Source organism: Oryctolagus cuniculus, chromosome 10 (genome assembly GCF_964237555.1).
Source record: "Oryctolagus cuniculus chromosome 10, mOryCun1.1, whole genome shotgun sequence".
NCBI lineage: Eukaryota > Metazoa > Chordata > Mammalia > Lagomorpha > Leporidae > Oryctolagus > Oryctolagus cuniculus.
Genome location: NC_091441.1, coordinates 73,724,903 through 73,748,803, shown reverse-complemented (window position 1 = coordinate 73,748,803; position 23,901 = coordinate 73,724,903). Strand labels below are relative to the sequence as shown.

General features: G+C 39.8%; 1 pseudogene; it reads left to right on the top strand.

Annotated features, from left to right (window-relative positions):
- Positions 1–18,633: 18,633 nt before the first annotated feature.
- Positions 18,634–19,678, top strand: LOC127492485 (small ubiquitin-related modifier 3 pseudogene; annotated as a pseudogene).
- Positions 19,679–23,901: the final 4,223 nt, after the last annotated feature.

Here is a 23,901-nt window from a genome sequence, read left to right as displayed (position 1 = left end):
ACCAGCAACTGCTAGCAACTGCTAGCCTCCAGGGCTTTAGTCCAGACTCATACCATGCTCTCCCTGCGGCTGTATCACCATGGGTTGCTGCAGTCCAGGCTCACTTCTGTCTACAAACTGCCACCTGCTCTGGCTCTCAGCTGCTGCAGATGCATTCATGTTAGTGCTACAAGCCCACCCCCTCTACACAGATCCACAGTGTTCCTCCTCCTCTTGTAGCATTTCCAGTGCAATTTTCTATCCAATTCTGCTGTGAGTGTACTTTCTACATTTTCATTTTCACTGTTTATCCTTAGCCTAGCACAGAATGCCATTCTTTAATCCACCATCTTGGAATCCCCACAGATAGTTCTTATTTTTGAGTTGTTCTTGTTCAAAATATTTACTTATTTCTTTACCATTTAATTTATGTTGACACAATCTTCTAATCTAATACTGTGTTTAAATCTAATGATCTTCCATGGGATGGTTGTGGGTGGGAGGGTGGTTATGGGGGGAAAAAGCTGCTATAATCCAAAAGTTGTACTTTGGAAATTTATATTTATTAAACAAAAATTTAAAAAAATAAAAAGAAAAAAATTACTGATCTTCCAATAAAATCATTTCATTTCTCATCTTATTAAAAAATTGAAGTGTTTTTTTTTTATGCATCACATTCATAATGTCAATTCCCACTGAATAGGGAAGAGAAAGAAAACAATAAAGATAGAAATTCATGTTTTAACTTTCATAATTTTAAGGGTTCCATTGAAAAGTACTTGCAACACTTTTGTATCTGCCTAAGAACTAATTGCAACAGAATTAGCATTTTATTACAATAAACTAGAAAACTGAAAAGGAATAAATCAAACATTAATTTTCTAAGATCAGACAATAATTAGTGGATGTCTATGTTGACTGGGAGAAGAAAGTCAAATGATATGAGCCCTATCATTGACCCAGCTAATCATGTGAAGGCAACTATAAGGCCACGGTGTGAAGAGTGGCCCAAAGTCTGACAATATCATTGGATTGGAATGAAACTTGTAAAGACCAAGTGACAAACACCTTGGAAACAGGGTAAACAATTGACAGAACTCACAGAGAGCTGGGAATAGTTGAATTTCTGCCAAAGTAGAAAAGCCTTCAAACAGACAGAGCAATGAATAATACTGATAAAGAAAACCTGACAAATTTTCTGAAGAGTCACACCTTGTATCAAGTTAAAATTAGTACCAGATTGAAGTATATTCTGGCTTTGCCATATGTGACAGAAAAGAAAGCCTCAAAATGCCAAATTTATGCTCAAATAAGCATGTATGTGGAAAAACTATCCAACACTTGTTAAAGTAATAGAACAAAATCCAACACCAATAATATAAAATAGTCAATATTAAATTAAAAAGTAGCAGACATGCAAAAGAACAATCTACAGAAATAGACCCAATTGATAGAAGTCTATTCATCAGCCTTGAAACAATTATTTTAAATGTTAAAATGTGGTAAAGTATTCGGAGAAATATGACTTCTATGAAGAAGAATACAAGACATAAAAACTAGCCCTAGAAATGAATGATTCAATGTGAAAAATTTTAAAATCATACCTGATGTGATTAATAAAAGGATAGATCAATGAAATTCAAGTTCTGGAGAAATAAAATATCCAATCGAAAACACCAAGAAAAAAGAATTGATCAAAAATAAATATAGAGCTTCAGGGAGCTGTGAAGCAACATTGATATGTCTAATAAATGAATCATTAACCAGAAGTAGCAAAATGAGCAGAAATAAAACACAAGGGAAAATAATGATTAAAAAAATGTTCAAATATGATGAAATGAAAACCACAGATCTAAGAATGTCACAAACTCAAGCAGAAGTAACAAAGAACAGGACACCAAGATATATATAATATAAATAACCAAAAAGAAAAATTCTGTAAAGCAACAAGGTATAAAAGACATGATGAAATGACAAAGTAGGAATGTAAATCAGTGCAGCCATTGTGGGTAACAGTATTGATATTTCTTTTAAGAAAACTAGAAATGGAGCTGCCATATGATCCAGCAATCCTACTACTGGGTATACAACCAGAAGACATAAGTTCACTATATAAAAGAGATATTTGCTTTACTATGTTTATAGCTGCACTATTCACAATACCCAAGATATGGAATCAAACAATGTAACCATCATAAGATGGACATATATAGAAAATGTTGTATATGGAATACTATCCATAAAAAAAGAATGAAATCTGTCATTTTCAGTCAAATGGATGGAACAGGAAGACATCACGTTGAGTGAAATAAATCATTATAGAAAGACAAATATCACATATTCTGCCTTATATGTAGGAGCTAAAATTAAAAAAAAATACTCTCAATATGAACACAGAATGTTGATTATTAGAGGAAGAGAGGGGTGGGTGGAATAAGAGGAACTTATATAACAAAAGAATGAAAATTAGGGGAAGTTGGGTGTGATTCATTAGTTGTGACAAATATAGTAACATAAGATGTTGTATGGGAAATGGGGCTAGTGTTACATGGGAACTCTGCTTTACTACTTCAAAATTTTTGCTTTGCAAATCTAAAATTAATTTTTGAAAAATGAATGAAAACATTTCATCAGAAACTATGCAGTCCAGAAAATAATGGAGAGTCATATTTAAAGAATTGAAAAATAGCTATTAATCTAGAAGGGTTTTAGAAAAAAGTCAACATAATTTTCAAAAAGGAGTGGTGGAAAAACATTTTCAGCCCAACAAAAAGTTGAGAGTTTTCATTATCACAGATCTGCACTACTAGAAATGCTAAAGGGGCTTTTCAGACAAGAAAACAATAACCTATGGGACATCTGATTGTCACAAGGAATAAAAAAGTGTCAAAATGGTAGTTTGCCAATATTCTCATTCTTGCAGTCAATATATTTTATTCTCACTCGTTAACCAAGTTTTCACTGAAAACACACACAGTGCCTTAAAGACAGAATTCACTGCAGATTCATGCTATTCAGTTCAAATCAGGTGTTTACTACTGTTCAACAATACTTTTTTCATTATTAGTAAACTTCTGAGTATATTTCCTCTAATACAGTTTCTAGGAACTCTAAAACTTGTTTTGCCACTTTCTCTTTTTTAGAATGCTTTTATTTAATAAATATAAATTTCATAGGTACAGCTTTAGGAATATAGCAGTTCTTCCCCCCATACCTGCCCTCCCACCCCCTCTCTCATCTCACCTCCTACTCTTTCTCCCATCACATTCTTCATTAAGATTCATTTTTAATTATCTTTACATACAGAAGACCAACTCTATACTTGTAAAGATTTCAACAGTTTGTACCCACACAGACTCACAAAGTATGAAGGATTGTCTGAAGACAAGTTTTACCATTAATTCTCCTAGTACAACTCGGGGGGGGGGGGCAATTGCCCAGTGACTCCTGTTGTTGATTTAACAATTGACACTCTTATTTATGACATCAGTGATCACTCAAGGCTCTTGTCATGAGATTCCAATTATATCGAAGCCTTTTGAGTCCACAAACGCTATCAGTATTTAGACAGGGCCATAAGCAAAGTGGAACTTCTCTCCTCCCTTCAGAGAAAGGTACCTCCTTTGATGGCCTTTTCTTTCCACTAGGATCTCACTCACAGAGATCCTTCATGTAGGTCATTTTTGCCACAGTGTCTTGGCTTTCCATGCCTGAAATGCTCTCATGGGATTTTTAGTCAGATCTAAATGCCTAAAAGGCTGATTCTGAGGCCAGAGTGCTGTTAAGGGCATTTGTCATTCTATGAGTCTGCTGTGTGGCCTGCTTCCCCTGTTGGATCATTCTCTCCTTTTTAATTCTATCTATTGTTATTAGCAGAACTTGGTCTTTTATGTGATCCCTTTGACACTTATTCCTATCTATATGATCAATTACACACTTAAAATGATCACTTTAAATAGTAAGATAGCATTAGTACTACCCGACTATGGGAAAAATTTGAAAATGAAAGAGATTACTAAATATTCTGTAACTAGTAAGCAATTTGCTATATATTCAGAAACTTAAGAGAACTAACTACAGGTACAACAATTATGGACATTGCCCTCTGTGGTAATCAGCTTTTCGTTACTACAGCTAACATACCTGAGAATAAGGTTTATTTTGACCCACAGTTTGCAGTTTCACAATCAAAGATGAGGTCGTGTCATTGGTCTGATGAGGTTGATGGATGGTTGGATGCAAGCAAAAGGAGGATCACATTGATATCCAGGAAGCAGAGAAAGGGAACATGGTCCATTTGACTTTTTGTAACCAAGCCTCTCAGGAGAACTACCTGCTGAATGCATGCAAGGACCTCCCACTAGGCCCACCTCCTAGACACCAAAACTGGATTAACTTTCCACCTTCTTCCAATAACACTACTCTGGAGCTAAGCCTTTAACACATGGGCCTTAAAGATGCATCCAAACTGATAGCAAAACCGTAGCATTTTGTTGCTGGTCCCTGAAGTTCATGTCCCTCTCACAATGGAAAATGCATTCATTCCATTCCACAAAACCTTACTTTTAGTTTAAAATTGATTCAAAAGTCTGAAGTCCAAAATTCCCAAAAGACTCAAATTATATAAGCCCCTTTAAAATAAAATCAATTTATGCTTCCAAAAGATAATATGGCAAGATGGGCAAAGAGCACATATTTACATTTCAAAAGGGATAATCAATCGACAGAGAAGTAGGAATGGGTGCACAATGCCAGTAACTGGCCTCTAGAGAAGCGCCTGTGCACTGTGTTTAACAGTGTTGCATGGGTATGTAATTGTGAGCTAAGGGGTTGGAAGCCTGCCAAACCTCTGTATTGGGACATTGTGAGGAGACTGGTTACTCATGTACTTCAAGCTTCCAAGACTGGCAAGAGTCACCCGTTGTTGCAGCCACGAAGAAGGTATCGTCGCTTTTCAGAACAGCAAGTGTCTCTTGAACTTCTTCATCTGGCGTGATAATAGCAAATAGGAGAAAATCACAGTCAGTGCCACATCCAGGACAAAGATCTCAAGAAGATCCACAAAGCTGCCAATGTGAGTGAAGTAACTGGAGTACAGCATCTCTTGTTGCTCAGGAAAAGTGAGTAAAGGGAGGAGACAACAACAGGCACTGTAGCATACCTGGGTTTTATGACCCATGGCCTAAATCAAATGAGGAAGACTTCAATTTTGATACTGAGGAAGGAGTGGCAAAATCAGTTATAAGGAAAAATAAGAAGGATGTTGACATTATTGAAAGTGCCCCATAAGAGCAGAAATAATGGCAAACTGACTTTGGGTGATGGAGTCCACAAAAATAATAGGAAGGCTATGATGTCTTCATTAGGATTAAGAGAGGATAAAGAATTACCTAGGGATTCAGAGAGTGTTTCTGAACATACTTTGCAGAATTCTGCTGATCGATCTGTGGTTCCAGATCAAAGAGGAAAAACTTTAAATTAATAGAAGAGTCTCCACAGACACCCTACTTGGAATCTATTGTTAAAATGAAGGACTCTGTTCCAAATAAAGCAGTAGGAAAGAGGGAGGTATAAATTTCCTGATCAGATACTTATTAAAAAAAATAGAAGGCATATTCAAGAAGTCATTAGATGATAATTACTTGCTGATAACTATGGAGGTGTGGAACTTGAATTAGAAAATGTGAGTTCTCTACCAGCTACTGACTTAGTGTTGAAATTCAAGAAAGAGTACAAAATCATGATGGAAGTGAAAATAACCAGCCACAGTTGCAGGAAAGATAGAAGCACAAAAATAACAAAACCTTGATATCAGAAAACCTGTGTGATGCTGCTGTTGATGACAGTAACACTGATGAATTAATTCAACAGAGAGAGTTGAAATACTGATAATCAGCAATTTCCTTTTTTAAAAAGATTTATTTATGTAATTGAAGATCCGAGTTACAGAGAGAGAGGGGAAAAGATAGAGATCCTCCATCTATTGGTTCACTCCCCAGATGGCCACAGTTGCCAGGGCTGGGCCAGGTGTAAGACACGAGTCAGGAGCTTCTCCAGGTCTCCCACATGGGTAGTAGAAGTCCATTTAAGCCATCTTCCACCGCTTTCCCAGGACATTAACAGGGAGCTGGATCAGAAGTGGAGCAGCTGGGACTGCCAACATTGCAGGCAACAGCTCTACCCATTACACCACAACATGGGTCCCAGCAATTTCCTAGTAAGGAGAATGAAGACTATGGATAGAGCAACCTTCAGTAAAGAAGGTTGAAAATGAAGCATGCACCTCCAAATACTCTGGTATTACATCAGTATTTGAGAAGTTCAAATCGCTAACTGGTAGTCTATGGCAAGTGAATGACAACAACAGTTTAAGTGACACACATGGGATGGAAGAAAGCCTGTAATGGAATTAAAAGGGGGGGCGGATTCTACAGGTGACCATGATGACGTGATTCAGTCATCTGAAACAGTCTCAGATAATGAGTGACCTCACTCTAGGAACTGAACAACTTTGAATGGACTATACAGGTTCTATTGGCACACTGAAAATCCAGGATGCAGTTATTTCAATGAAAAATTAATATAATTTAAAAATAATCACCATACACTGCTTACAAAAAATTGAATATGGAAAATAGGTTAGCAGAATACAAAAAGACATTCTCAGAAGTAAGAGAAATGAAGTAACTGAGCTTCAGAAATTGAAATGGGAACAAGAATGTTAAAGTCTGATATTTGCATTAAAAAAAGAAAGACCAAACGCTCATCTATTGTATGGAAAAAGAAACGGAGCAAGATAGCAAAGAAATTTAAAAGGACAACTTGAATTGACCTACAACCCTAGAAGTGAAATTGAGGAATGCAGAAAATAATTTGAAGTAGTTACAAAGAATAGGATTGAAACAGAAATAGTATAGGATGTTCTGAAGATGCAAGATCATTGCAAAAGTACAATTTAAAGTAGCACACAAAATACTTTGAATATTTAAAAAGAAATAAGAACATTTAAAACAAAATGAGCATCCTGGAGCAAGGACAGTCTATTCAACAAATGGTGCTGGGAAAACTGGATTTCCACGTGCAGAAGCATGAAGCAAGACCCCTACCTTACACCTTACACAAAAATCCACTCAACGTGGATTAAAAACCTAAATCTACGTCCTGACACCATCAAGTTACTAGAGAACATTGGAGAAACCCTTCAAGATATTGGCACAGGCAAAGAATTTCTGGAAAAGACCCGGGAGGCACAGGCAGTCAAAGCCAAAATCAACTATTGGGATTGCATCAAATTGAGAAGTTTCTGTACTGCAAAAGAAACAGTCAGGAGAGTGAAGAGACAACCGACAGAATGGGAAAAAATATTTGCAAACTATGCAACAGATAAAGGGTTAATAACCAGAATCTACAAAGAGATCAAGAAACTCCACAAAAACAAAACCAACAACCCACTTAAGATGTGGGCCGAGGATCTCAACAGACATTTTTCAAAAGAGGAAATCCAAATGGCCAACAGACACATGAAAAAATGTTCAAGGTCGCTAGCAATCAGGGAAATGCAAATCAAAAGCACAATGAGGTTTCACCTCACCCCGGTTAGAATGGCTCACATACAGAAATCTACCAACAACAGATGCTGGCGAGGATGTGGGGAAAAAGGGACACTAACCCACTGTTGGTGGGAATGCAAACTGGTCAAGCCACTATGGAAGTCAGTCTGGAGATTCCTCAGAAACCTGAAGATAACCCTACCGTTCGACCCAGCCATCCCACTCCTTGGAATTTACCCAAAGGAATTTAAATTGGCAAACAAAAAAGCGGTCTGCACCCTAATGTTTATTGCAGCACAATTCACAATAGCCAAGACCTGGAACCAACCTAAATGCCCATCAACGGTAGACTGGATAAAGAAATTATGGGATATGTATTCTTTAGAATACTATACCGCAGTAAGAAACAACGAAATCCAGTCATTTGCAACAAAATGGAGGAATCTGGAACACATCATGCTGAGTGAAGTAAGCCAATCCCAAAGGGACAAATAACATATGTTCTCCCTGATCGGTGACAACTGACTGAACACCAAAAAGGAAACCTCCTGAAGTGAAATGGACACTATGAGAAACGGTGACTTGATCAGCATAGCCCTGACTGTTAATGAACAACTTAATACATTATCCCTCTTAGTAGGTTTTTTTTTTTGTCTGTTCTACTTAATATGACTGGTTTAATTCTGTAATTAATACACAGTTATTCTTAAGTGTTGAAATTTAACTGAAATGTGATCCCTGTTAAACATAAGAGTGGGAATAAGAGAGGGAAGAGATGTACAATTTGGGACATGCTCAAGCTGACTTGCCCCAAATGGTAGAGTTAGAAACATACCAGGGGACTCCAATTTAATCCTATCAAGGTGGCATGTACCAATGCCATCTCACCAGTCCAAGTGATCAATTTCAGTTCACAATTGATCATAATGAAAGGACTAAGAGTCAAAGGGAGCACATAAACAAGTCTAGTACCTGCTAACACTAACCGATAGAATAAATAAAGGGGAGAGTGATCCAACATGGGAAGTGAGATACTCAGCAGACTCATAGAATGGCAGATGTCCTAAATAGCACTCTGGCCTCAGAATCAGCCCTAAAGGCATTCGGATCTGGCTGAAAAGCCCATGAGAGTATTTCAGGCATGGAAAGCCAAGACACTCTGGCAAAAAGATCTCTGTGAGTGAGATCCCAGTGGAAAGAACAGGTCTTCAAAGAAGGAGGTACCTTTCTCTGAAGGGAGGAGAGAACCTCCACTTTGACTATGACCTTGTCTAAACAAGATAAGAGTCGGAGAACTCAGAGGGCTTCCATAGCCTTGGAAACTCATGACTGGAGCATAGGGAGATTACTGATGCCATAGACAGGAGTGTCAATTGGTAAAGTCAACAACAGGAGTCACTGTGCACTTACTCCTCATGTAGGATCTCTGTCCTTAATGTGCTGTGTATTGAGATTTAATGCTATAACGAGTACTCAAACAATATATTTCACTTTGTGTTTCTATGGGGGTGCAAACTGTTTAAATCTTTACTTAATGCATGCTAAACTGATCTTCTGTAAAAAAAAAAAAAAAAAAAGAAAGAAATTATCAATTCCCAACTTGACTCTCACTGGGATTAAACATGACAATAGGTCTGAACTGATTTCATCATCATTTAAAAAAAAATCATCTATTATTTTTCACTTTATGTTTCTGTGTGGGAGCAAACTGTTGAAATCCTTACTTAATGTATACTAAGCTGATCTTCTGTATATTAAGATAATTGAAAATGAATCTTGATGTGAATGGAAGGGGAGAGGGAGTGGGAAAGGGGAGGGTTGTGGGTGGGAGGGACAGTATGGGGGGGAGGCCATTATAATCCATAAGTCGTACTTTGGAAATTCATATTCATTAAATAAAAGTTAAAAAAAAATGAACAGTGTACTATGGGAATTTTATCAGTTAGTATATATATACATGAAAACCTACAGAAAAATTTTAGCTTTAGGCAATTTTTAAATGTGTGATTTGTCCTTATTATCCCTAAATTTTGCCTATTATCCACAAAACACAGCTAGAAAAATATGGTTGCCAAATCATTTACTTTAAAAATTTTGCAAGAATTTATGTAATCATAGCTTCAAATGTTCAGAAATTATATGGAGGTGTTTACATTTATGTATTAAATTTATGTAAGAATAATTGTTTAAAATTAATTATAAATAGTAAAATTAAAATAAAAATAAAAATTAATAATTGTTTAAAATTCTGAAGGGCTGGCATGTGATGCACCAAATTAAGCTGTTGTCTGTGACGTGGCATCCCTTATGAGCATTCATTGATATCCTGGCTGCTCAGCTTCCAATCCAGCCCTGTTAATGTGTCTGGAAAGCAGTGGAAGATGACCCAATTGCTTGGGCCCCAGCCACCCACATGAGACACCTAGATGGAGTTTCAGGCTCCTGGTTTGGGACTGGCCCAGTCCTACCTATTGAGCCATTTAGGGAGTGAACCATGTGGATGATATCTAGTTCTGCCACCAACATGAGGTGCACCTGGGCCTGACTGAAGCAGATTTGCAGTGGCTCCAAGCATTTTTATGGCAAGGTAGAATCCAGAGATGCAGGAAACTGCTCAGGTCTTTCTTGAAAGGATTCTTCCCTGGAAGATTTTTAAAATAATTCTGTTCTGCTAGGCCTCAGATGGGACTGTGATTTGGGAGGGTCGAGCTCAAAGACCTCTGAAATGCCTTTATAGTCTTTCTTCCATTGTCTTTCCATTATCACATGACTACTTTTTCCCTCTGCAAAGATAATTCCACTGCACTCCATCTCACACTTTTTCTTAACTCCCTCTGCCCAAGTTGTGTATTTTGCAAATATTTCCACTATGCTCCTTTTACTCCTGAGTCTTAACTGTGAAATTTACTAACAGAAGCCAATTACACCAATGCTACAGCCTGAATGTTTTGCTGCCTTGAAATCTCCCCTACCAAGCAGATTCATTAGCTATAAGTCCAGCTTCCCATAACCTATCAGGACAGGGACACAACACAGTCAAGTTCTTTGCCATAGTGTAGCAAGATGGACTTTTTTCCAATTTCCAGTAGATTTTCATTTCCATCTGAAACCTCATAGCATTTCCTTTAACACCCATGTTTTTATTGACATCCATGTATCCTCAGTACTTACCAGAGTCACCTATTATGCTCTTCTTTCTCCTCCAAGCACTTGTAACAATTTATAGTAAACTAACTCCAAAGGCTCCTCCACATCTTCAGGTAAAGTTAGTAACAGGCCCACTCCTTGGGACCAATTTTCTATGTTAGTCAGGTTTCCTTACAAGTAAAACACATGAGAGAAGCTATTTATGAAGGAAGTTTATTTGGACTCATGGTTTTGGAAGTACATGTCCAAGATTAGGTGGCCCCATTGGTCTGAGGGTGGTAGGTGATGGAATGCCTGTGGAGGGAGGATCACACGGTGAACCAGAAAGCAGAAAGCACACTTCTCTTGGATTTTATAACCAAGTATATCATGAGGACTAACTTCTGAGTACATCCCCCTAATAACTCAAGATTTCCTTCCCACTAAACTCACCTCCTATACACCATATAGCATGATGCTTGGGTCAAGCCTTTTAACAAATCAGCCTTTAGGAGACATCAAAACTAGTAAGCAATTACAGAACTCTCATATGCATAATGCAAAGTGAAAGAAATTGGGAATGAAAGAGCTTATAGTGCATGCTATACAATTCTATAAAATTTTATAACAGAGAAAACTAAAGCAAAAATATCTATTAATCTACAAATTGTTATGTTTGCAGAATAGATTTATAAAAGAGTCCAAAAACAGACTCACAAATATGCTCAATTGATTTTCAACAAAATTGTCAAAGAAATTCATTGAGGAAAAGGTTGTCTATCCAGAAATGCTGCTGGAACAAATGAATATACATATAAAGCAAAATGGACTGAGACCCTTATGTCAAATAATATGTAAAAAATGTAAGTAATGGATAGGAAGCCTGAATTAACATAAGAGCTTTAAAATTAAGTAGATCAGAGATTTTACATGTGGCACAAAAGGAATGAACAACCAAATAAAACTATTGATAACTTGGAAATTCATCAAAATGCAAGCTTTTACTCTCCAGAAGTATTGTTCACAAAATTAAAAAGCAAACCACAGGGTCACAGAAAATATTTGCAAACCATTTTGATAAAGGGCCTGTGTACAGAATGTAAAAACAACTTTTATAACCCAACACAAGAAGAAAAATAGCACATTTAAAATATTGCACAAAAAATAAAAAGATATATGAATGGAAGAGAAACACATGGGAAGAAGTCCAGAATCTTTAGTCTACACGTACATGCGGGTCAAGAATGCGAGAGTTGCCGCTGCATACTCACTTTCTGACTAAAATTTAAAAGACTGATTGCATGAAGTGTTGTAAAAGATTTAGAACCCTTGGACCTCCTATACATTGCTGTTGGGAATGTTAAATTTTACAACTTTTTTTTGGAAAAGAGTTTGGCAGTTTCTTAAGCTGTTAACTGTACATTTACCCTACCGCCAATATGAACTCAGTCTCCACCCTAGAGAAAAAAGAACATATGTGTACACAAAGACTTGTACTCAAATATCTCCAGCAGCCTTATTTGTAATGACCCAAAATCAAAGACAACAACAACCACCATTAAGCAAAAAACAGAATATGAACTTTGACAGAAATATCTCATTTCAGTCATAAAACCTATAACAGTAATTTTATTATGAAAGGAAATGAAAATTTAGATTAACTAACTTGATCAAAACCTTAGATAAAATTGACAAAGGAAAGCTTCCTAGTCATCTCTGTTTATTTCTGAACTGTTTCACGCAGCTGTCACTAGCAGATACATGCAGGTTCTCTACTATTTTGCAAACTTCATCTTATTTAATCCTCAGTGAAGTTTTCTGGGTATAATTAACCCCATTTATAGATTAGGAAACTAGGATTTAAATGGGCTAGCTGACTAAAGTTTTATAGCTAGTAAATAGCGAAGAGACTTGATTTTCAAGGTTTTTTTGTTGTTTTTTGTTTGTTTGTTTGTTTTGGACAGGCAGAGTTAGAGAGTGAGAGAGAGCACAGAAAGAAAGGTCTTCCTTTTTCCATTGGTTCACCCCCAAAGTGGCCGCTATGGCTTCCTCCTGGTCTCCCATGTGGGTGCAGGGCCCAAGGACCTGGGCCATCCTCCACTGCACTCCTGGGCCACAGCAGAGAGCTGGGCTGGAAAAGGAGCAACTGGGACAGAATCTGGCGCCCCAACCGGGACTGGAACCTGGGGTGCTGGCGCCACGGGTGGAGGATTAGCCTAGTGAGCCATGGCGCCGGCCAGATGCATGAACTCTTAAAACCTCTGTCATCATATATTTATCTTCTCTACTATCACACATGCTTCCCACAATGGTCATTTTTATGTTAACTTTACTGGACACCACATGCCCACACCTCTGTGAGGATATTTTTAGGTTATGTTGAAATGAATAGACTGAATAAAGCAAATTGCTCTCCCCAGATGTATCTCATCCAATCTGTTATGGTCCTGAATAGTACAAAAAAGATGACTGACAGATCTCTTTCTTCCTGGCTTTGATATGGGTTATTGGTTTTTTTGCCATTTGATTCAGACTTGTACTTAAACTTACACCATTGACTATCCTGGTTTTCAGGCCTTAGGATTTGGACTGGAACTACATTGGTTCTTCTGGGTCACAGCTTGCTGACTGCAGATCTTGGGAATTCTCAGCCTCTGCAATCATGTGAGGCAATTCTCTGTAATTTATTCTTTATAAGAACTGTCTTTATATAATTATCAATAGGATACATAAGCATACATAGTATATGTACACACACTCTAAAGTTCTTGAAAAATTTATGGAAAGTGCATCACCTTTTAATTACATTTTATCATGACTTTTTTAAACACTCTCATATCTATCGATCTCCTATTGATCCTATTTCTATTTCCCTGGAGAATCCTGACAAATACACTCCCTGAGAATTAACTTCTCCATACGAAAATACCTTTCTAGAAGCCCACCTATAGAAGCTCTTCTTAAATTTTCAATACACAGCTTATTGTGTAAGTATGGTGGCAGAACCTACAATAAAGAACATGTTTCTGTTTTCATCAACCATTTAACAAAGACTAGAGAAATTGCGGTAAGGGATTGGAGAGCTCACGTAGCAGAATCATGAATTCACTTCAGAGCTATTTGACCCCCTTGAGTCTACTTAAGAATTGAGATTCTTGGCCGGCACCGTGGCTCAATAGGCTAATCTTCCGCCTGCAGTGCCGGCACACCGGGTTCTAGTCCCGGTCAGGGCGCCGGCTTCTGTCCTGTGTCGCTCCCCGTCTTCGTGGAGGAACGACACAGGACCCTGCGCTGTTCTTTCGTCTGCTCGGCCCTCCCCGGGTTTGCTGCTGGTTCTTCCCGGGTTGGCTGCCGTCCCTTCCACCTCCATGGAAGGGCGGTTCCCCCTGGCCACTTTCCCCACTTCCGCAGGGGAGCGGCACACAGCCGGCCGGCTCTCTCGGGGGCTGCACAGGTGTTCCTTCAGATAGATGTTCCCCTTAGATGTTCCTCGTGCATGTTGTCTCTCTCCTCCTTTATAGTCCTCTTCCACCAATCCCAACTCTGCTACCCACACGCCGAGTACGCTGCTCTCCTCCAATCAGGAGTAAGTCCTACAGTTTATTGGTTGAACTGGAGGCAGCTGTGTAGAAGCTGTTTCTCCCTTCTCAGCACCATATTGTGGGAGAGCAGATGCATAGAATAAGTCTTAATTCCAGTAACTTAGTCTAGTCCGAGTTGCTCCCCACAGTCCTGGTTGCCCCTCTTCCAGGCCAGCTCTCTGCTGTGGCCTGGGAAGGCAGTGGAGGATGGCCCCAGTCCTTGTGCCCTGCACCCACATGGGAGACCAGGAGAAGAACCTGGCTCCTGGCTTTGGATCAGCACAGCATGCTGGCTGCAGCGGCCATTGAGGGGTGAACACCAGTAAAGGAAGACCTTTCTCTCTGTCTGTCTACTCCGCCTGTCAAAAAAAAAAAAAAAAAAAGAATTGAGAATCTTTATTAAAAACAATTTAATTTACATAAAGGGAGAAAATTTCACTTATTTCATATATACATTTTTAAGAACATAATGATATTTCCCATCCTACCCTTACTCCTCCTTCCTCTCTTATTTTTCTTTTAATTTTTGCAATGTTATCCTTTCCATTTATTTCATAATCACAAACTTAACACTCCACCAAATAAACAATTCAGCAAGTAATATTCTAAGTATCTTAAAAGCACTCTGATCCTTGAAAGAAAACAGGCATAGAGCAAGTTAAAGATTGACACAAATATTGTTCCGTGTCATTTTTTAGGGTAAAGTACTGAAATAGAAATCTGGCACTTTTATCAATACTGATCTTTTCAGGGAAATGCATTCTCTTTGTTCTTTCTTTTTATCCCAATGTATCTAATAGTCTAAGGAAAAATCTTCTAAAAATTTTAAATGTTGATAATCATTAAACTTTTAAAGAAAGAGGATAATACAAATGATTGTAGTATTTGCATTTTCATAGAGGAAATTGGCATTCAATGTAATTTTGATGTATCAAAGATATTCAGATTTCTTTCATCAGACTTCAGTGTATTGCTTTAAACTAGCTTACTAAGTACAGCCCCAGAGTTTTTGTTTTAACCATAAAGAGACGAGTGTGAATTCTAAGAAGTTATGATGGCAAAGAAATAAGCATGTAACAAAACACCAAGAGAGATTTAGTATGTCTCATAAAAGGTTACATCCAGTTTTGTGACAAACTGGGTAACTTTATATCATTGAAAAGAAATGAAGTCTTCTCTTAATTTCTGGTTGGCAAGGCATCTGTTAAGATGAGGTACATACATCATAGGGCTCACCGATGAGACTGTCTATGCCTTTCTGTGTGTTGCAGTGGACAAAGGGATAAAGAAAACATCTCACCAAACAGGAAATTTCACTTCTATCTATATTTGTGCAAGAATTATTGGATTATCAAAATAGTGTTACATAGTATTTAAAATATTAATCAATTTCTCACTACCTAACCTTTAAGCACACGTTCAACTTTTTTAATTTAATGAGTAATGGCACTCAGTTCTAAATGCATGTTTTCACACATTATTTTCATTTGTATCTGATTGTTCAAAGAATGTGCTTACTCTGACTTACCTCAAACGGTAGAGTTAGAAACATACCAGGGGATTCTAATTCAATCCCATCAAGGTGGCATGTACCAATGCCATCTCACTAGTCCCAGCGATCAATTTCTGTTCACAATTGATCATAATGATAGGACTAAGAACCAAAGGGATCACATAAACAAGACTAGTGTCTGCAAATACTAGCTGATAGAATCAAAAAGGGAGAGAATGATCCAACATGGGAAGTGAGATACACAGCAGACCCATAGAATGGCAGATATCCTAAACAGCACTCTGGCCTCAGAATCAGCCCTTAAGGCATGCGGATCCGGCTAAAAAGCCCATGAGACTATTTCAGGCATGGAAAGCCAAGACACTCTGGAAAAAAAAAAAAAAACACCTAAATGAAAGATCTCCGCGAGTGAGATCCCAGTGGAAAGAACAAGTCATCAAAGAAGGAGGTACCTTTCTCTGACGGGAGGAGAGAACTTCCACTTTGACCATGACCTTGTCTAAAAATTATCAGAGTCAGTGAACTCAGGGGGCTTCCATAGCTTTGGCAGCTCATGACAAGAGCCTAGGTTGATTACTGATGCTATAAACAAGAGTGTCAATTTGTTAAGTCAACAACAGGAGTCACTGTGCACTTACTCCTCATGTAGGATCTTTGTCCTTAGTGTGCTGTACATTGAGATTTAATGCTATAACTAGTACTCAAACAGTATTTTTCACTTTATGTTTCTGTGTGGGAGCAAACTGTTGAAATCTTTACTTAATGTATGCTAAACTGATCTTCTGTATATAAAGAGAATCGAAAATGAATCATGATGTGAATGGAAGGGGAGAGGGAGTGGGAAAGGGGAGGGTTGCGGGTGGGAGGGACGTTATGGGGGGAAGCCATTGTAATCCATAAGCTGTACTTTGGAAATTTATATTCATTAAATAAAAGTTAAGAAAAAAAAAGAATGTGCTTACTTACAAAATGGAGCATATCTTACATCCATATATGCTTGATTATTTTCCTAAGACCTCCAGCTTTCCTGAAAGTTAAAATTTCAATTCCTAGGATTTTGATGGCTCTTTAACAAATGCATTGAGAATACAGAGAATTTGATTTGTTTTACTCAACATTTGTGCAGGCCTGGAAGCTAATTGCATAGGAATTCTTTTATAACTCAAAATGTGGGGAATTGGAGTAGTAATATAGAAAAATATTCTGGCAAAATTATTTCTAAAAAGATGTAGATGGCTTTAGTATTTATTTTTTAAAGATTGATTTATTTTATTTGAAAGGCAAAGCTACAGAGAGGCAGAGGCAGAGAGAGAGAAATCTTCCATCCACTAGTTCACTACCCAAATGGCCCCAACAGCTGGAGCTGAGTTTATCTGAAGCCAAGAGCTTTTTCAGGGTCTCCCACATGCATGCAGGGGCCCAAAGACTCAGGCCACCCTCCACTGCTTTCCCAGGCCATGAAAAAGAGCTGGATTAGAAGTGGAGCAGCCAGGACTTGAAGCAGCACCCATATGGGATGCCAGCACTGCAGGCAGCAGCTTTACCCGCTATGTCACAGCCCCAGCCTCAGCTTTAGTATTTAAAGCAGTGATATTTAGGCTAATATTAAAAGCATTCCCTTGAAAAGCAGAATACTGCATTTAATTCACCACTAAAATCTCCTTAAATATATCCAAATTACTACTATTTATTTTTTAAAATGAAGAGTTCATTCACCTGGAGTAAAGCGCAATGCAAACCCAAAAAGGTCAGTTTGAACCAGCTAATTTGGCAAGTGAAACCCAACTCATTTTTGTGATACTATCCATTAAGGACTTTCTGAAAATAAATCATGGGCCGGCGCCGCGGCTCACTAGACTAATCCTCTGCCTTGCGGCGCCGGCACACCGGGTTCTAGTCCCGGTCGGGGCGCCGGATTCTGTCCTGGTTGCCCCTCTTCCAGGCCAGCTCTCTGCTGTGGCCAGGGAATGCAGTGGAGGATGGCCCAAGTGCTTGGGCCCTGCACCCCATGGGAGACCAGAATAAGTACCTGGCTCCTGCCATTGGATCAGCGCTGTGCGCCGGCCACAGCATGCCGGTGGCGGCGGTGAACCAACTGCAAAGGAAGACCTTTCTCTCTGTCTCTCTCTCTCACTGTCCACTCTGCCTGTCAAAAAAAAAAAAAAAATCATGAAGAAGTGGACATGAACATGCTTTTTATTTTCTTTTTTTAAAAGAATTTTATTTTTTTTTAATTATTTTTTTTCACCCTCCAATGGCCGCCGCCACCAGCGCACCACGCTTATCTGATGGCAGGAGCCAGGTGCTTCTCCTGGTCTCCTATGGGGTGCAGGGCCCAAGGACTTGGGCCATCCTCCACTGCACTTCCTGGCCACAGCAGAGAGCTGGCCTGGAAGAGGGGCAACCGGGACAGAATCTGGCACCCCGACTGGGACTAGAACCCAGTGTGCAGGCGCCGCAAGGCGGAGGATTAGTCTAGTGAGCCACAGCGCCAGCTATGAACATGCTTTAAGATTACACCAAAGTGAAAGTAGCAGAAGACAGTCAAAAAAATACATTTATATGTGTCCAATTCTACAAGCAGATTTAAATATTGATTCCTTGTATGTCATAGCATTGTGCACACCTATTCTACATAGTCGTGTACTTACCTTAAGGGCCGTAGTAACTATGTTTCGAAAAACTGCCTCCATTTGGAGAGGCAGACCCCACTTCCCTTAAAAGCGGCCTCACTCTGGGGAAACTGAAAGTTACAACGGAACAGCTTGCTAGCGTTTACCATATAAGGAAATCCCTTGGGTCTGACCCAATCGGGAACAACCGTGTTGAACCAGGAAGTACCAGAGGTGACCCCAGCCAATCCACTGTTACCCCACACCCCTCGATGACGTAACCCGGCTTTAAAAGAGGCTCCCAGGCACAGCTTGGGGCCTTCCTCTGCCCTCCGCTGCGCAGTTGAGTAGACCGGGTCCCTGCTACAGCTTATACTTCTGAAATAAACCTTGCTCTTGCATTTCGGTGTGTTCAAGTCTCTGGCTGCATTCGGGGATCCGGCGATCTGGGCACAACATACCCAAACCATTTCCTTATATATAAAGTCTTAAAAATTACTGTCAGGGCTGGTGTTGTGACACAGCAGGTTAAGCTGCTTCTTGCTGTGCTGGCATCCCATATGTGCTCTGATCTGAGTCCCAGCTGTTTCGTATCTGATCCAGCTCCCTGCTAATATGCCTAGGAATGAGTGTCAATTGTTAAATCAACAACGGAAGTCACTGTGCATCTGCTCCCCTTGTAGGACCTCTGTCCTTAATGTGTTGTACTATGCGAATTAACGGTAAAACTGCTACTCAAACAGTACTCTATACTTTGTGTGTCTGTGTGGGTGCAGTCTGTTGAAATATTTACTTAGTATATACTAAGTTGATCTTATGTATATAAAGATAATTGAAAATGAATCGTCAGGAGAGCGACTGCCCCGCTTGCGCTGCCGCCGCCGCTGCTGCAACCACACACAGCCGTGTCCGAGGAGAAGCCCAAGGGGGGTGTGAAGACCGAGAATGACCACATCAACCTGAAAGTGGCCGGGCAGGACAGCTCCGTGGTGCATTTCAAGATCAAGAGGCACACTCCGCTGAGCAAGCTGATGAAGGCCTACTGCCTTCATCATGAGGCAGGTTCCATGGGCAACCAATTAATGAAGTGGACACACCTGCGCAGCTGGAGATGGACGACGAGGACACCATCGATGTGTTCCAGCAGCAGACCGGCAGTGTGACCAGCCGCTTGCCGGGGCGTGGCCTGTTTTCTATCCTTGCGTTTGCTGTTGAATAGTGACCCCGAGACCGTGCAGTCACAAAGGAGTCTGCAGAAGCTCAAGGACATGCAGCGAAGTGACTTCCTCTCTGCCTCAAACTCTCTCTGCAGGGACGAATCCATGACTGAAATGGGGCCAATCAGAACTGTTAGCTTTGTTTAGGTAAGATGAGTTTTTGGGGTTTTTCATTTTTATTTGTCCCCTCGTCTGCTCCCCAAACCTGTGGCCTGAGTGTGGGTTCTCGAGGATGGGCCTTGGCTCCCCTGTGCCAGGCTTGCCTTGATCCTGTCCATAACTCGCGGTTGGGGGTGGAAGACAGGACCTCACTCACCACTTGTAGGCACGGGTTGTTGAAATGCTCGATACTGGACATTGAAGCCTTGTCAAGTTTGGTAATGTGGAAGGAAAATCTGGAACGCGTCTTAAAAAGTAAAAACGTAAAAACAAACAAGTCCTTTAGTAAAATGGCCCAAGCGCTCTCTGCCCTGTTGAGTGTGGCCCCTTGGGTGCAAGGCCCAGCAGCCCCAGCTCGCTCAGCACCTAGTGATTTGTACATGGGCAGAGCCTGGCACACCAAAATTGGCTTTTTCCCTTTTATTAACATGGAAGAAAGTCATTACCACCTTTCTCCTTTGTTAATAGTATTGTGGTCTCAGATTTCTTCTAGTATTTGCTCTGATGAACAATTACGGTCTCTATAGGAAAAAGTAAGGTTAAGTATTGCTGACTTTCCAGTTTGTTATTGTGTAAAGAGCCACTTCTGAGGGTGGTTACCTCTGTAACCCATGGGAAGAGGACCTCTATGGATCTGTGCTATGCTGCTTTCAAACACGTACTGAATTTATGCATTAGTAGGGGGTTTCAGTTCTGTGAATGTGTTTTGGGATGTGTACCAATTAAAATGTTCATAGTTCTGCCTGTTGTCCTTCTAGAAGGACCATTGCTGCTGGTGGCCTTCTCTGCCTTTTTTATAGTCAGCCGAAGGAGTCCACCTCTATGGCTTGCTTGAAATCTTGCTGAAGGTGTTCTCATTTCCTGTTTCACTGTTCGGGCTCAGTGGGGTGTTTGTTGGCTCTGTTGTGTTTACTCCCCAATTTGTACATAACTGTTGTCCTTTCCTACTGTACACAGTAAATATAGTTTGGTTTAAAAAAAAAGAAAAAGAAAATGAATCGTGATAAAAAAAAAAAAGGAATGGGAGAGGGAGTGGGAGATGGGATGGTGGCGGGTGGGAGGGAGGTTCTGGGTGGGGGAGAAGCCACTATAATTCAAAAGTTGTACTTTGGAAATTTATATTTATTAAATAAAAGTTTAAAAAATCCTTAAAAAATATACCTAGGAAAGCAGCCTGACCCAGCCCAGGCCATTGCAGCCATTTGGAGAGTGAACTAGCAGATAGATTTCCCTCTCTCTGTCTCGCTGTCTCTCTCTCTCTCTCTCTCTCTCTCTCTCTCTGTCCTCTGTGTGTGTGTGTGTAGCTCTACCTTTCAAATAAATAAGTAAATCATTTTTCAAAACCTACTGTTTCCCACAGCATGAATGTAGTAACATAACTCCCTGTTGTTTCTTTGACTCATGGACATAGTTTTCTCATGGTTATCTCCCCTTTGAAAAAGGAGCTTTGGGAAATAAAATTGTTTGTCTTGCATCAGATTGTAAGATGGAAAAGCATAATTCAAAAGTAGTTATTCAATTTTTAAAGATTTATTTATTTATTTGAAAGAGTTACAGAGAGAGAAAGGAAGAGGCACAGAGAGAGATCTTCCATCTGCTGGTTCATTTCCCAAATAGCAGCAATAGCCAGGGCTGGGCCAAGCTGAAGCCAGAATCCAAGAACAGGGAGCTTCAGCTGGGTGTCCCACGTGGGTGATAGGATCCCAAGCACTTGGGTCATCTGCTGCTACTTTCTTGGGACGCATTAGCAGGGAACTGGATTAAAAGTGCAGAAGCTGGGACTCAAACCAGAATCCTTAAGAGATGCCAGCAATGCAGGCCACAACTTAACCCGTGTTGCCACAGTACCAGCCCCTTAGTTATTTAATTTTTAAGTATAATAGACACACTATTGTATTATCAGTCAAAAACTATGCATACTTCCTATCTTAATGAAATATTTAAAGATGCATAACTAAGCCCTTTCAAGCGAAACCATTTCAGTCTTGTGATGGTAATTTGTTTAGTGGTTTCCATGGTAAGATGTCCCTTGGAGTTATCCAGAAGAGCTTTAAGACTAAACATCTTCCTTGGAATGTAACCCAAAAAGTCTGAGGTCACAGGTATAAAGCCCAGCATTCTGCATACTTCATAAGCTCCTTTGGTATTTTTGTTGCACAGCTCAGTATGGAGACTATGGGAGACAAAGGTATCTGATCTACCATGGAATACTGCTGATTTTCACAGCTTCTGTGCTTTACATTTGTCACAATTTTGCCTGGTATTAAAAAAAAATTGTTCTACACAAGGCTATAGTTTTGAAAAATACCTAGAACATTCCTGGGTTGGGATCTTGTTGGAATTTTCCTTAAGACTGACTTACTTTGCTTTTTTTAATTTTAGTTTTAGGCATTCATCACATATCCATTTGTTTATATTTTCTATATAATTTATATATATATATATATATTCTGATTATTCCAAGTTAGAAAATACAAATATTTCATATTTTAATGAGCATTTCAAAATGTTTGACTTTAGGTTTGGGTCTTTGGCCTAAGGATGGAGACACTAATTAAGGTGCTCATATCCTATATTTTAGTGTGAGGGTTCAAGTCCTGACTCTACTAATGCAGACCCTGGTGATGGGTCAAGTAGTTGGGTCTCTGACACTCACACAGGAGACTTGGACTGAGTTCCTGACTCCTAGCTTTGGCCTTCCTGGCCCCAGCTATTGCAGGTATTTAGGGAGTGAATCAATCAGTGGATGGGAGTGTTCTCTATCCCTCTGGTTCTCAAATAAATATTTTTTTAATTAAAAAAATAAAAAGGGGCCAGCGCTGTGGCACAGTGGGTTAACACCCTGGCCTGAAGCACCAGAATCCCATATGGGCGCCATTTCTAGTCCCTGCTGCTCCTCTTCTGATGCAGCTCTCTGCTATGGCCTGGGAAAGCAGTAGAAGATGGCCCAAGTCCTTGGGACCCTGCATCCACATGAGAGAGACCTGGGGGAAGCTCCTAGCTTCTGGCTTCAGATCGGCACAGCTCCAGCCATTACAGCCAACAGGAGAGTGAACCATCGGATGGAAGACCTCTCCCACTCTCTGCCTCTCCTCTCTGTCGAATTCTGACTTTCAAATAAATAAATATTTAAAAATAAAATAATTTAAAAAAACAAAATTCATTGTGCCCTTTTGTGGCATACTTTTTAGTACTTCAATACATGTAAACAATGTATAAAGATCAAATCAGGTTAGCTAACTTTTTCTATCCTTTAAACATTAAAAATGTTTTGATTAGAATCTACTAATTGTACATATTTCTGAGGTAGTATATTTCAATATATGTATGTAATGTGAACTGTCCAAATTAAGGTGGTTGACGTCAAAGGGTATAAAAACAGGAGATCTAAGGTAAGTTCTGTAGTTGATCTATTAACTTTGCTGTCCCCCAAAGGCCCACATGTGGAATGGTTGGCTTCAGGGTAGTGTTACTGGGAAAGGAAAGAGACTTAACCCAATTCTGGGGTGCAAGGGAGGGCCTTGGGTCCTGGGGTCCTTGGGCACTCACCATCAGAAGGTATTCTTTCATTAGGATTGATTATACCTGCAGCACTCAGCCTTGCCTCCCACTCTACTTCCTGACTGACCATGTGATCCTCCTGGACACAAGCTGCATCCGCCATTCTCATCAGATGCCAGGTGACAGGAGCTGTCTGACCTTTAACTGTGAGATCCCAAAACCATGAGCCAAAATAAACCACTTTGCCTCATAAGTAACTCCTCTCAGGTAGTTGTGTGTTCTTTGAAGATTTATTTATTTATTTGAAAGGCAGAGTAACACCAGAGACAGAGAGAGAAAGATCATCTGCTGGGTCACTCCCCCAAATGGCCACAGCAGCCCAGGGCTGAGGCAAGCACAAGGCAAGAGCCTGGAACTCCATCCTGTCTCCCACACGGGTGGCGGGGGCCCAAATACTTGGGTCCTCTTTCACTGCTTTCCTGGTTGCATCAGCAAGTAGCTGGAATGGAAGCAGATCAGCCAGGAGTCTAACCCGCATTCTGATATGGGATGTCAGCACCTCAGGCAGCCACTTAACCACTGTACCACTATGCCAGCCATCCCAGATATTTGTTAAAATAACAAAAAAAAACTAATACAGTAACCAATTCTAAACTTCTAGAA